This window comes from Zophobas morio, unplaced genomic scaffold (genome assembly GCF_036711695.1).
Source record: "Zophobas morio isolate AGI-343-1 ecotype UQ-CSIRO unplaced genomic scaffold, CSIRO_AGI_Zmor_V1 ptg000108l, whole genome shotgun sequence".
NCBI classification, from domain to species: domain Eukaryota; kingdom Metazoa; phylum Arthropoda; class Insecta; order Coleoptera; family Tenebrionidae; genus Zophobas; species Zophobas morio.
In genome coordinates this window covers 2,928,350-2,943,759 of record NW_026972213.1, presented here as the reverse complement: position 1 = coordinate 2,943,759, position 15,410 = coordinate 2,928,350, and the positions used below count along the sequence as shown (strand labels likewise).

The 15,410-nt window shown below is 33.2% G+C and overlaps 1 protein-coding gene across 4 annotated transcripts in view; it reads right to left on the bottom strand.

Moving 5' to 3' along the window:
• The window catches only part of LOC135144785 (protein prickle-like), an 889,236-nt gene that overhangs the window by 252,026 nt on the left and 621,800 nt on the right, over positions 1 to 15,410 (bottom strand). The window lies entirely within an intron of this gene.

Genomic DNA, 15,410 nt, shown 5'->3' with positions numbered 1-15,410 from the left:
AAGAGGTTTTTACGTTGGTGGTCGTTAGGCATCTTGCAGCGCACTAATTAGAGGACGACGCTTGATTTACTAACGTGCTTCTTCCATAATAACTGAGGAATTTAAAGGGTACGTTCGTTAAAATGGTTAGGCGTAATGTTTTCCACATAATGTGCTTCTTAGTAAACGGAAACGGAGCTGATGTTGAGATACGACTTCGAGTTACAATGCTGCTTGGTACTGGATGGCTTACTATATGTGGATGAAAACAACTTAAATGTCCTGCAGAGTTGTACTCTGTTATTTAAGTTATGATTCCGCAGAAAGTTAAGTATTGTGTAAGAAAACAATACTTCGAGACTGGAAGCTCGGTGCACATAATAATGTCTCGTTTTTTTGTTGCTTAAATGGTAGGAAATAAATACAAAAAGCAAGCACAAGATACAGAAACTGCCGAAAATTGTATCTTTAAATTGCATTCTGGAGTGTAATAGTAGATATTTTAAGTAATAACATCGTAAATATATTTTAAGCGGAATTTTCGTGTTACTGCTTACTGAATGGAAAATTAATAAAATCTTGATTTGCCTTTAACATTTTACGTCTTCTATTTTCGACAACTGTGAAATATTTATAGACTTTACAGATATAAACTTGTGACACCATATTTGACGATTTATTTCAGATTTCGATGATAATGTTGAAAATATTTATAAAACCCAAATGCTATCTTCAAAACCAGTCATGATAAGCGCAGATACAAAAAATAATTTATACAATTCATTACTTACATATTTGCAGTAACTGTTTTCATAGCTGAAGGGAAATCATATATTTTTGGCTTTGACTTCGATAGATTTTATATTTTTACTTCCTGAGCGTAAGCTAAGGAAGTAGGTAAAGTAATCGAATCCATCGACTTGCCACTTTCATGTTTCCTCCTCTTTTCATCTCCAAAACTACCGGACCGATTGTTGTTACATTGTGTATTTATATGAGGAATATCAAACTAGGTAAAAGTCTAACCAAAATTTGGCTAATCATTCCCACCAACAATTAGATGACGTCATCTCAAGGGATTCTATTTTAAAATGACTTCAATGTTGTACAACAGTACACTCCTATACCTCTGGTGTACGAATCCGCTTTGACGTTTTTCCTTTAACGGCCAAATTTTTGCAAAAAAACACAATATAATAACATTTTACCACTAACACGGAATATAATCGTCCAGAGTTGCGGCTTAGGGGTTAGCACGTGAACCGGCGCTCGCACGTTCCACACCGAACTTGTCGGTTTCTTTTTTTTTCTTGCCCTGTGACTCCTATTTGATCACGCCATCATAAATTTTTTATTGATCAAATTAAGCACGAGTCACCCTGTTTTTTTCTCAAAAATATGAGAACACGCACGTCTTTATTTAATAATGATAAAATAAAAAAAAAAATTATAATACTCAGAACATTTTGTTCGATTGTCGCTTAATTTTAGGCCTCTGTTTTGAGGAGACAAACTCATTTAGATGAAACAAATTTCTATTTCGATGTAGAAACATAAACACTCGAAGCCAAGCATGCTATTATTGCTGGAGAAGACATTTTTCCCCATGTTAATTGCTTTCAATATATTTTACATTGTCCATACTATGCAGCGTCTCTTTGGAATTTGCGCTCTCACGAGGCAGGAGCTTCGGGGGTTTTATTTATGCCGATGCTTTTTACTTTACAACGGTTATCACAAAACGCAAATCGCAAAATCAAATTTTAGGCAGGCGCGACGGCAGTTCTGTCGAAATAAACTTCTACCAATTTTGTTATCATCGGGGTTTAATTTATTTGATAATTTTTATGTTCAAAATTAGGGTTGGTTTATTTTTTGTGTTTATCCTTATGAAATTGGTGTGTTTAACCCTATTAATCGATTCAAACGGCGTCCATATTTTTTTTAAAATATGACTTTATAACAAACATTTTTGTTATTCAGGTAAATTTATTTTAGACAAATTCTGTAGTTGTAGACACGAAGGTTAAAGCAAATTTATCACACACGTGAGATTATATAATTCGGTTAGAGCATAATTTACACTCGTAGGTAATAATAATAATAATGCTTTTATACTACTTGTAACAGCTCTTACAGTTTAGTGACGGATTAGGTTAGCCACAATAATTTGAATCATACATATTGGCATTCAATGTCATCACTCATCATATTCTTCTATGAATTATTGCTTTATGATATATTTAGAGAAAAATAAATAATACAAATACATACACATAAATACTTGACTACAATTTAAGCTAGTAGGTTTTTAAATTCTGTTTCAGCATCATTGGTTTACTTCTAAGATATCTTACTGAAAAATATTATTCTTAGCTATTAATTTATGGAACAGTCACTATCAAAAATCTAAAAATTCAAAAAAAAAAATAATTAGGTACAATGTCTGAAACATTAAAAACTCAACATAAAAATTCAAAAATTAATAAAGTTCATATTCTTGTCGAGTTTGCTTATTTAAAGGCAATTTTCCCATTGGGAACAAAAACTTAACTTTCCAAAATGTCTTCAAAGCCGTAGAAATTTCTGTTTCACTACTACGTAACTAGATGAGATATAAAAATATTGATTTGTAGTTGTAACTGCAGAACTGACAGAGCCAATTCTTTTAAAACTACTTTCGCTTCGTTTTTTTGATCTAAAACATGATTTTGCCCAAATTAGAACCGTCGTGTGTTGCCTTGGGGTTAAATTCAAAACAGTAAAAATATCTAACATATTGTTGAGATTGGCGAAAGTTTTATGGCCCTCCTTTAACGTGATTTTTAACACCTTAAAGACCCATTCCATAAGCCACGTTTTCAGCAATTTCACAATATTTTTTCATACTTATCTGTTTTGAGTATCTTCAGCTTATTATTGTTAATTAAACATGAGCAAAATTATAAATCTTCTCTAGTAGTACATATACAATTTGCTGTCAACAAAAAGCAATTATTTACAAACACGATTACAGATTTTACCAAAATTAAATGATACCAAGTTATATAAATTGATGTAATGTTTGCAATCTTTTGCTACAAATACATACACTTTTATAGTTTTTGAAAGAATATGTCACTTTTTTGCATATTTGGGTTCCACAATTCACGTAACCATATAATGGGCGTATCACAACGAAGAAATAACACCATAAAGACACTAACTGGCACACATTATCGAGCGTTTCGAATGATCTGAACGTTTAAAGACAAAGATCTAACTGCGCAGCTATATATACTTCACAGTGTCCATGCCCTCTTCCCCCTCTCTTCAGAAAACTGAATGAAAGAAAGTGGGGAATACCACAACATTTATATAAAATATTTCTCGAGAGTATAAAGCGTACGCAAATCTAGCAACTTCCAACTTTTAACTGTTCTCTCGTTTTTCAAAATATGTCGGAAAACACTTCATACCTACCGAATATAAGATGTTAAGTGTGTTCTTTGAAACTTATGGCACGTAATATATCTGCAACTTCAGCTTTTACAATTGATTTCACAAGTTGATTTTTGCTGTGATGCTCCCTTATTGCTATATTTCCGAGGAACACTGACTCACAAGAAGTGTTCACCACTTTCACTTTTAATTTTTTGCACATTTTTAACTCCTTGCTTAATGCAAGGAGAACGAAATCGCGACTAAAATTGTTCTCTTTGACTATTTTTCTTGAGACGTAGAAAGATACAGGACAAGTTCCTAAAACACACAACTTTTGTGTTAAAAAATCTAGAGATCCGCTCTTCAAATTTAATTTTGATACAGAAATCATGAATGGTTACCTTTTTAACAGTAAAATGTCATTAAATTATTAATAACCAAATGTGTGACTGTCTATTAGACAAAGGAGTTCGTTAAAACAAATCAGAATTACGGAATAATTCTTCAACTTTGACGTTCAATATTTTCAAAAGTTTGGTGCAGGGATTTGTTTACCATTTTTTTTTTCTAGTTCTTCAAAGCTATTATCGAGCACATACGTCATTTTCTTTTCATATGTCTATTTATTGTAGGCACGGTTCGTCTAACTTAAGCTACAAACCAGTGGCTTATATTGTTAATTTGACGCAGAATTTACCTTGTGTATAAAAGTGGTTATTTTTACGTATTTTAGTCGGCAATCGAGATGAACCTTTAGAACAATCTACAAACTTAATAAATCCGAGAAAGGTATTTTGCATTAAATTTGCTGTGTGAAATGAAATTTTGTAAAAAAAAACTCTTCAGAAGTAACCAAATCTTGGAATTCATTTCACTACGTTAGATATACATAGTTGCGTGGTTGTTTTGTGAAAAACAATATTTCAATAGTTTATATTACACTGGGTATTTCTGGAATACCACTTTTTCGTTATTTTGATTTTAACAATTCGATCGTTAAAAAGTTGTAATATAAAGAAATATTAACTATTATTTCATGTAAATGTGTGAATGATCTTCTGTTTTAAATACCTTCACTATTTCACATTCACTGTTCAACTGCCTATCAGTGAAAATTCTGCTCCATACAAAAATTTAAATTTATATATCTAAAGTTTTAAATTCGAAAACTGATCATCCTTGTGTTATTGTTGCAAAGTGCTTGCTAATTTTTACTTCCTGAGCTTAAGCTAGAGAAGTATTATAATAGGATACATTTGATAAATGGTTAATTTCATCATGTCCTGCAAATGCTTAAACACTAACCACAATTTGTTCGTCATCCTCACCGAAAATGTCATGACGTCATTTAAAAATTTTGCTAGGTAAATCCTATTTAATTTCATATAATATAATGGTTTTATACTTGTGGTTTATCAATCCGCAATGATTTTTGCCGTGAACATCTACATTTTTCAAAAAAAAAAAAAAATAAGTATATGCTCTGGAATATTGAGATTATCGTGAATATAGTAAATTGCTGATATTATATCCCTAGAAAAATATCATATTCTTAATCATCTATATGAAGATTTTTCGAAGAAAAATCAAAATTTCCTACTGCTCGTCTCACCAAAAAATTAAATTTCGTCATTAATTTATTTACATTTTTGACATATGTACATATTTCCAACAAGTGGTTATGTTTTTCACACGTTGGAAATTTGCGCAATTGTGCATCGTATGTCAAAATTTGAAAATAATGTAATGACGAAGTTTCGTTCTTTCTTAAGACAACGAGTAATTTATCTTAGAAACGTAATTGCTTTCAAATCAAGTATATGCTTTGAGATTATCATCATTCATCAGTATGCTAACAAATCCTACTTACAGTTATTTGACTTGAAAATTGTGTATTATTGTTAAAATGCTATAGGAGCAGATTTTAAATTCTTCCTAATTTAACATTAGGTTTTCAGCATGAGAAAAAATACCCAGAAAATACCCTTTATTTTATAATGAACTTCAACAGATTTAATGAATGAAATATTTATATTCTAACGTTAACACAATTTGAACCAAAATTACTTTAGTTGAATTTTGAGCCACATAAATGAATAACAATTATTTTGAATAGAAATAATGTTAAAAATTATGTCCAAAATTATAAAATAATAAATAAAATATTGGAATTCTGTGTTCTTAAATTATTATTTACCAGGTTACGTTGGAATCAAAAAACAAAAATAATATGACAGTATTTAATAAAAAATTGAAAGCACATGTATAACTGACGCTTCCGAAGCCTTTTTTTTATTGAATACAGCTTGAATGGTACTTCTATTCCTCTACGGAGGAACTGCTTTAAGTTTTAAAAAGATGGCACAGCACATTCTTAAATCAATACTGCTGCTCATATATGCACAACACTACAAATTCCATCGCAGGACAACCCATTACCTCTACGTAATGATTATGTGCAATTTAGATGTAGTTGTCAGAAGCAAGCATCAACTACTTAATCCAACTGTGTAAAATTCTCGACATAATTAAGAAATACGCCCACCGTAACAACAGGGCGCAGTGACAGTGTTGTATATGGAGAATGCCGTAAATAAGTGTTATTTTTTATCGTCAATAATTACACAGTACGCCGATGACAAGATGAAATTTAAGAGCCGCATTCGTTATAGAAATCTGTGAATTTTCAAAGTCATCCGACAGGTATTTATTGGGGCGTAGGCACCTGCGCACAAAAAACCACGAGCCCATCATCCCGAGGAAAAAATTCCACATTTTAAGGGCACGCCGATGCCATAAAGCTACTCTAATTAAAGACATAAAAGACTTGGATACCGTGAAGAAATGTAAAGCATGCTTTGATCTAAATATAATTAAGCACTTTAGTATGCATTATTACTCCGTTGAAAGTCGCAGCAGCACCTCGATGTTTATTTTGCAAAGGGTTGAGTTAAAACCGCCATCGAAGTCACATATTTTAGTTTCTTCTTACATTTTCCATCAGATTCGTTTGAATAGAATTGGAAAGGAGCGTTCCAGACGACCCATAATCAATAAAAAACTGAAGGCATGACCAAAGAAGCTCATCGAAGCGAAACTCAGATAACATAATCAAGCAAGTTTCTCTCCTTTATCAGACTTCTCAAAGGGTGCGTTCTTTGTAGGCGGCTTCGACTTTCAGATGCCATTAGCATAAGAAGAGAATTTTTCGCAATATCATTGAAAGCTCGTTCGAGTATTTACCTTTGATTAAAGCAGTCCTCCTCCACCACTAAACCTGTCAGCAGCCAGGAAAGCCATTAAATATAATTGCAACAATAAACTTTCGATTTTATTGTAAACGAAAAACAACAATTTCACCGATGCGCACTTCTGCGGAAAAAAATTGCAACAGCCAATCGAGTTTTAATTGCTCGTCTTTGGCTTTAATAGACTCCACGAGATGTTGTTTATTGGAGAAGTTTCAACGTCGATGTTATTAGCTAAGAAACGTCTTTCGTCGCAGACGGCGTCATTAAATTTTCGTTTCGAGTCATGAATATTTGAGCATCTGTCAGGACCTTTTCCATTTACTTGAAGGATACGAACTCATTTTTCAATGTGCTGTAATATACTGGGCTTGCCTTTTGTTCTGTCTTGTGCAGCTTTTGCTGGGAGTGCACGACGCTAGTTTGCATAATGATGGCGTGAAAATGAGGACTTGTTATTGACGCGACTCGAGCAGGAAATTTTTTGTGTGGGTTCTTCGCGAAAATGTAAAATTATGTTAATCCAAGAGGAGAGGTAAGGAAAGTAGAGTGTTGAATAGATTTAAATGAAATCAACTTCGGTTTGTTCTTTTAAATTTTCAGGACGTACTTTTTGGAGTTTTTCGTGTTTATGAAATTACAGTCAAGCGAAATTCAGTGAAATCTGAAATGTGCTGTTTAGTTTTCAGCGGAATAACAGTAAACGTAACATATAAAACTTTAATGGCAATTTCATTGAGCTTTTTTTACCGGTCTTCATCTAAAATATTTACGATGATTTAATAAAACGTACAAATGTACTTTTGGCCGGGTACATTGAGATTTAGGTTAGAATTCAATGAATATTATTAACATATCAAATATATTAAGTAAGTACTAGGTTACGACCAAAGACCGAATACCGATAAACTTCTCGTCACGGTTGAACAGTTGGTTTTGCGCTGGCGAATTGAATATTCGTTGTGTTTAGATATAACTCTAAAATGTGTGCAACAATTTCAATTCTATCAAGACTATTATACAATTTTTACTTTCTGAACATGAGCTAGGAAATATATAAACTAAGAATCCAGAATCTAGGGGTTGTAGAAGAAAAGCGGAGGATTTAAGTTGATTACTACAAAAATTTACCACTTTAGACATGTTTTAAGTTTCTTGTTGTCGAAATAAGTCTACACATACTAAGAAAAAAAGGCAAAATGTGCCTCGCCCACCTGCGCTATCTAGCTTGTGATGATCTTTTTTATTCGTCGTGAGCTTAACTGCAAAATCCTTATTTCTCTGCGAAAAATTAAAAACATGTTTTTGAGTATCGTGTTGTTCAAAAAATGCTATGTATATTAAGAATTAAATAAACTCGAATATTAGGCCCCACCCATAGCTAAGGGGGCGGAGCTTAACAGCAAAATTTTATTAAACGTATTTTAATTTTAGTTCTCTGTTTTGAGAAGACAAACTCATTCAAATTAACAGAGAAATATGTATTTTGCAATTACGCTTTGCCCCTCGCTCTAATAATGAAAAAAAAATTATCACAATTGAGGCCGGGGCGGGTGGGTGGGTCGTAATGTTTTTTTTTTAAAGAAGTTTTCAGTTTCTTGTTGCCAAAAGAAGACTTCGTATATTAAGAAAAAATGGACAAAATATAAAATGGTCATTTCTCTACAAGAAATTACCATCTGAAATTCGTCACAATTGAGATTTGGGTGGATGGGTGGGGCTTAATCTTTTTTTTTAATATATAGTTTTCTTTCAACAACTGGATAGTTAAACAAGTTTTCAGTTTCTTATTGCCAAAAGAAGACTTCGTATATTAAGAAAAAAACTGGTCAAAATATAAGCCCCTCCCACCCACCCCTTCTCAATTGTGATGAATGTTTTATTCATTTTGACCTGAAGGGCGGAATTTAGTTGCAAAATGTTCATTTCTCTACAAGAAATTACCATATGAAATTCATCACAATTAAGATCTGTTTTTTTAACGTATAGAGTTTTCTCTCAACAACACGATAGTTAAACACGTTTTCAGTTTCTTGTTGCCAAAAGAAGACTTCGTATATTAACAAAAAATGGTCAAAATATAAGCCCCGCCCACTCGCCCTATCTCAATTGTAATGATTTTTTTTATTCGTCGTGAGTCAAGAGGGCGGAGTTTAACTGCAAAATCCTTATTTCTCTGCGACAAATAAAAAACTAGTTTTTGAGTATCGTGTTGCTTAAAGAAGACCATGTGTGTGAAGAAAAAAATAAAGCCAAAGATTAGGCCCCACCCATATCCGCCCCGATCTCAAATCTCAATTGTGATGAATTTTTCATTCGTTGTCAGATCGAGGGGCGGGGCTTAATTGCAAGATCGATATTTGTCTACAAGAATTTACCATTTTAATCATGTTTTAAGTTTCTTGTTCTGAAAAGACAACTACGTATATTAAGAAAAAATGCAAAATATAAGCCCCGCCCACCCGTCCTATCTCAGTTCTGATGATTTTTTTATAATCGTGGAGAGCCAAAGGAGCGGAATTTAAATGCAAATTTCTTATTATTTTTCTCCCTACAAGAAACTACCATGTAAGGCATTTTTTTGAGTATTGTGATATTCAAGTGGTACTATGTATATTAAGGAAAAATTAAAACCAAAGATCAAGCCCCACCCATAAGTGCTCTGATCTAAATAGTAATGAAATTTTCATTCGTTGGCAGACCTAGGGGCGGATCCTAATTGTAATCCATATTCCCTTACAAAAATTTACCAATCTAAACATGTTTTAAGTTTCTAAAAATAAAAAAAAATCATCACAATTGAGTTGGGATGGGTGGGGGGTCTTTATATATTGCCTTTTTGTTTTCTTTATATACATAGTATGCTTTTAACAACACGATGTTCAAACACATGTTTTTATATTTTGACTTTTTGTTTTAATATATGTAGACTTCCTTTCACCACATGAAACTTAAAACATGTTTAAAAAGGAAAATTTGTATAAGGAAATATCGATTTTGCAATTAGGCTCCGCCCCATAATTGTAAAACCCATATTTCCTTGGATAAACCATTTTAATCTAGTAAGGTACATATTAAGTTTCTTGTTATGAATATTATGTATATTATGAAAAAAAAGACAAAATATTAGGAAGTATTGTAATGAAGTCCGTCAGCCGATTCTCTACTTTTACGTTTTCTCGATCTTTCATGACCTCTAAACTACGAAGAAATGGGTCCCCGTTTCCGTCTGTCTGCCGTCCCGATTTTTTTTTGTAAGTTTTTGTAGAGTGATTCTTCTGTAAGCATTCTCTGGCTGTGCGAGTGAGTTGTCCTTGACATCCCTTGGTGCTTGGTACACGGGGCGGACCGCCCCCACCGCCCCTTTATGCCGCCACTGAGTTTCCTGTTTCCGTCTGTCTGTCTGTGTCAATTTTTATTAAATAGATAATCGGTTAGTAATATCGTGTAGATGGTAAAACGCTAAGAAAATTTGAGTGATCATTCTCACCAAGAATTGGATGACGTCATCTTCAAAATTTACAACAAAGATGTTATTTAAATTTAATAAAATAACATTCCCGCACTTCTGAGTTATGAATCCGTGTTGAGTTTACCCTAGATATCCAGATTTTTTCACAAAAAAACAAAATTCTAGGTTTATGTGTTGTATAAACAATTAAACAGTTTCTATTACCATTTAAAAATAATTAGTTTTTAAAAAGCTTTTGGAAGATGATTTATAGTTTAAAATACTAACAATTCCATGTGAAGAAATTCTAAGTGTTTTACTGTTGTTACTCTTAATGCCACCAACAGCACCGCAAGTAAACTATTTTTTGCTGCTTGTTAAGATTAAAAAAAAAATGATGAACGACAGGATCGGTAAAAGGATACAGCAATACAATCTTTAACAAAAAATCGTGAATTTCTCCTGCAGAAAATTTAACATTTAGGTAACACAGGAAGTTCTGTTTTGGATTTAAGAACAGGGTAACTATTAACTTTTTTTTATTAGAAGAAAACTACAGAATTAAGGGAACGCCAGTTCATAATAAATTTTAAAAACTCTATACATACAAATATTGTAGGTCTTGGGAGAGTTCTGGGACAAACTGTAAATAAAACAAAATCTTCGTTGTTTATGAAAAAAATCATATTATCTTGTTTGTTATTACAGCATGATTATTCTCAATGAATACTTTGTTCATATTTTCAAAGGGGAATTAATAGTAATTTACACAACTAGTTCGGGATAGCCTGCTTCCCGCATGAACGCTTGTTTGCGGCACGACCGAAGGGAGTGCCGCATTTGCGTGAATGCGGGAAGCAGGCTCACGAACGTGTTGTGTACAATATTTTTTGCAACGAATAAACCTTTAAACTGAAGAAATTAACTGTGAGTTATTTATAAACAATGGCGCCGTCAACACATCACAATGTTGACACTACGCGAGTATTTTAAGGTTACCATGGCAACGGGAAGTTAAAATGCACGTGTGCGGGAAGTTAGAACTCCCGCACCCTGGTGAATGCACGAAAGCCATCAAAAAAGATCATGAGTGCAAAAAACAATTTTCGATGGCTTCTGATAAACACTCTAACATTAATTATGTGTTCGCAATCTTCAAATTAATCTTTATGTTAATTAAATTAGCATTCTTTAATAGTTTCAGGTTTCAAAAGTGCTCCATGAAGATCATATAGCTTTCATATTTCCCATTTACCTTTATTAAGGATTATTCGCCTCTAACCATATTTTTTCCTTTATCGTTAGATAACGCTTACGTGCTATTACCACTACTGAAATAAAACAAAATTTACGACAAAGTAAGAATTCATTTTTAATATTCATACATAGATAATTACTCCATCTTTGCAATTACACAGTTAAACTACCCATCTTCTTGGAATTTCTAAACAATCCCAATAATGACAATCCACGTCTGCTTTAAGTCACTTCTTTTCCAATTACATCATTACTAAAAGCATCTTTTCCCACTAGAGTCTAATATCCTTCACAAAAAAATCTCCCATAACGATAGCCTGTAGCACAATCTTAGCAATACCATTCGAAATTCCTCAACACAATGAAATACGCGTCCTATTCAACAAACGATGGAAATAGTTTTGTTCGATTACCGAGCACAAGAAACGCAAAAGCGCTATAAATAAAATCCTTCTTTATCTTTATAGCAAATCATAAATTTTGATTATCCTAACTACGATCAAACTAAGCCATTAGATTTGCCTATAATGACTTATTTACCATCGATAAATCGCTACCGGACTATTTTAATTGAGCATAAATTGCTTGCGTTCGCGTTCCTCCTTGTTTTAATTTTCATTTCCTGAACCATATGTTGCCACATAATGGGCCGACAAAAACCAGGAATGCTCTGTTCCCACATTATCTCCGTGAAATATCGAAAATAATATAGATAGAAAGCAATAACAGTATCCAGAAAGAGCCACTGCGGATGTGCCAACCAAACGTAGTACTCTTATAGAAAGGAGATAAATCAGATTCGAGCCGTCGTCATGGCGACGACGTCCGGGACGCCGGGCGCCTCCGGAGGCGCCTTTCATCCGACGACAAACAAACCCAAACAAATCAAGCTTCTGGAGCACGGAGGTCTGCACTTTGTCTATGTTCGTACGTCAACGGAACAATGAGGAATGGATATGGATTAATCTAAACATAAGGCAAATGCAACACAAGGAACGGATGAAATATAGTTGAAAATTTTCCCCATAGTATCAATAAATAAATAAGAGTTTTACGGGACTCTCCTACAACGTGTTTTGTGTAGTAGTAGCTTTAAAGCGTTTCGATTTGATTCAGAGATATTTATTCTCTGAGTGAGAAAAATAGTTTGATTACCTACCTTTAATATGTTAACTAGAAACAATAAAGTAAGGTAAAATTTTGTTTAAACAGTTATTCATTAAAGTACATACACATTAATGGAAATGGTTTTTCTATTTTATTACTGACGATTTATATTTAAACAGATATGCACTTCTATCCGTCTATGGGAAGCTGTATCGATCCGCTGCTATTTTAATTGGCTGTTAGATATGATAGCTGTCAAGCTGGTTTCGTTATTAACTGTTAATTAATTTTACGACCGTCCTAGTAATTATTTTTCACAAATGAGTACACCGGAATCGACGCCATGTTGTGAATTAAATAGATTACACAACATTCAATCAACACTATGAAGGATTCGGAGAATTACGAAGCATTTTTAAAGCACGTGAATCGTACGGAATGATTGATTTTGCGAAAATCTACGGATGATTAAGCAATTGGGAAATGAAGGTTCGATTTTTTATTCTGCTGAAAGCAAAAAGCAAAGCTTTGGTTTCTGGTTGACGGCACGATTTTTTGTAGTAGAATATATAAGACAGAAAAACGGACAATGTGTGTCAACAAAAAAAAAACTTATTTTTTATTTTTTCAACAATATATTATGTAGGGCAAAGAAAAGGAAATTCGTAATGACAACTACGATACATATGTATGCTATTGTAAGCTCTATAACAGACCTGTACTTTAAAATAAATGTTTGCTTCACAATTTTTAGAGAGCCGATAAAATTATAAATTTCAATGAGTTCTTAAATATCATACATATCATTTAAAACCTTCAGTTAGGTTAGATCAGATCAGGTCAGCTCAAGTCAAGTCAAGTCAAGTCAGGTCAGGTCAGGTCGGGTCAGGTCGGGTCGGGTTGGGTCGGGTTGGGTCGGGTCGGGTCGGGTCGGGTCGGGTCGGGTCGGGTCGGGTCGGGTCGGGTCGGGTCGGGTCGGGTCATATCGGGCGGGAAATATGAAATTAAAAAAATCTGAAAAGTGAGTTTCTGTTCGTTCTTTCTTGAGCTTAACCGATATCATCTTTCAGACAAACAATGCAATTAATTCATATTAATTATTTAGCACAGCAAAAAAAGCTCGCTAAAAGACCGAAAGATCAATAAAAAAACACGATTTTGGCTTTGATCACTGTATTTCCAACTTACTTTCAAATTGATGGTAACCTGACAAGAAAAAAATTTCAATCGAAGACAATCTTAAAAATTCATGGCTTTCTTTGAGTATTTTTTTTTTCTCTCTCTTGGTAGGATAATAATTTAACATTAATTAATTATAACATTAAAAAAATAAAGGATATTAGGAAGCCTGTATTAAAGAAATTAATTATAGTTAATGTTATCATCATAACGTTATCATCATATATGTAAAAAGACATTTTTCTTTAGGAGTTGAATGAAGCGAAATATATATAATCACGGGAATAAATTCCATTAGTTCATGTATGATGTGCACATGACATCTCACTTTGTTTGAAATTAATTTGAATATAAGAAACAAACTTTTATTTGGTTAAATGAGTGCGATAATATACAGCGTGTTATTGAAAGGTACGTACAAAATAAAATCGGCAATTGGTCTCCAAGTATGAGTGCTAAAAGTAAAAAAAGTTCAGGTAAAAGTGTTCTCCTTTTAGAGATAAAAATTATTAAAATTTATGTCCAAATTCGTTGTACGCCTCTGACAAAAAGATAATCTTTCTATAGCAACATTTAGCCTTGACAAAAGTTTTATTGTTACAGTTGCTAGGAATTACTAAAATAAATTAATTTTGCCTATTTATCCTTCAGTAGCGTCTAAAAAGTTGGATAAGCGTTAATTTTCCCCTCATAATTTTGATAACACAAAATAAGTTTTTCCGACTTCTTAGACTTTGCGAATAATTGTCAATTTTGTTGTACGTACCTTTCAATAACACCCTGTATTACACTAGGATGGTAATGAAAGTCACTACTTCAATTAAATGAGCGATATAAGTCCTTTCATTTTATTACTTCGTTACACACGTCAGGGTCTGTTTTTGAACTTCTGTGAAATACTAAGTATCAATCATAAAATACTGTGTTCAAATATAAATAGCCAAGTTTGGAAGTAGAAAATTAACATGGAGAATTGGTTTTTATTTTATAATATCTCCACAGATCACTCTAAAGCTATTATTAATGGCGAATTTGTGTTTTTTCAAATCGTTACATGGCGCCAATTCATTGTAAGAAGGCTTTAAAAATTGTATTTTGAAATTAGCGCTCGGTCCGATTTGCCGCGAGAGGTAGCGTCTCAGTTCAACAATCGCGTACTTGGATTAGCCATAGAACATCAAAATGCCGTTTAATTTGTCCTACAATACTCATCACACTGGGTAAAATACTTCAATGTGAGTTGCTCAGTGATTTCTGAGTGAGAATCGAGGAATAATTTCTAAATTCACTTTGACATTTAGATTTTCTAATTCAAGGACGGAATCGTCGAACTGAAACGGAACCTTTTGCGAAAAATTGAACCGAGCGCGCTAAAATGAAAATACGATTTTTAAAGCAGTGAATGAGCGCAATGCGGCGATTTGAAAAAAATACTGGTAAAGCCTTATACCCTCTGGTCCGAATATTCCATGTTAGGTGCTTCAATTTCGGTGAAAGAACATACGGATATAAATAAAATTTGACGTTGATTAGATTGACATTAGAGTGCAATAAAATTTTTCTTGCACTCTAAACCATTAACTTATGAGTTATTTTTTACACAAGTGTAGAAAAACTAAATATTGCCGTATTGGCCATCTCGGTAATTTCAGGGTTTGTTTAATTTTAGCTCGAATCGCTCAATCACTACTTCGTCACCTTAGAACTGGTTTGCCGCATATCCAAATCGCGTCCGAGGGATTTTCGCCTCTACTGCTTGGTGCAGA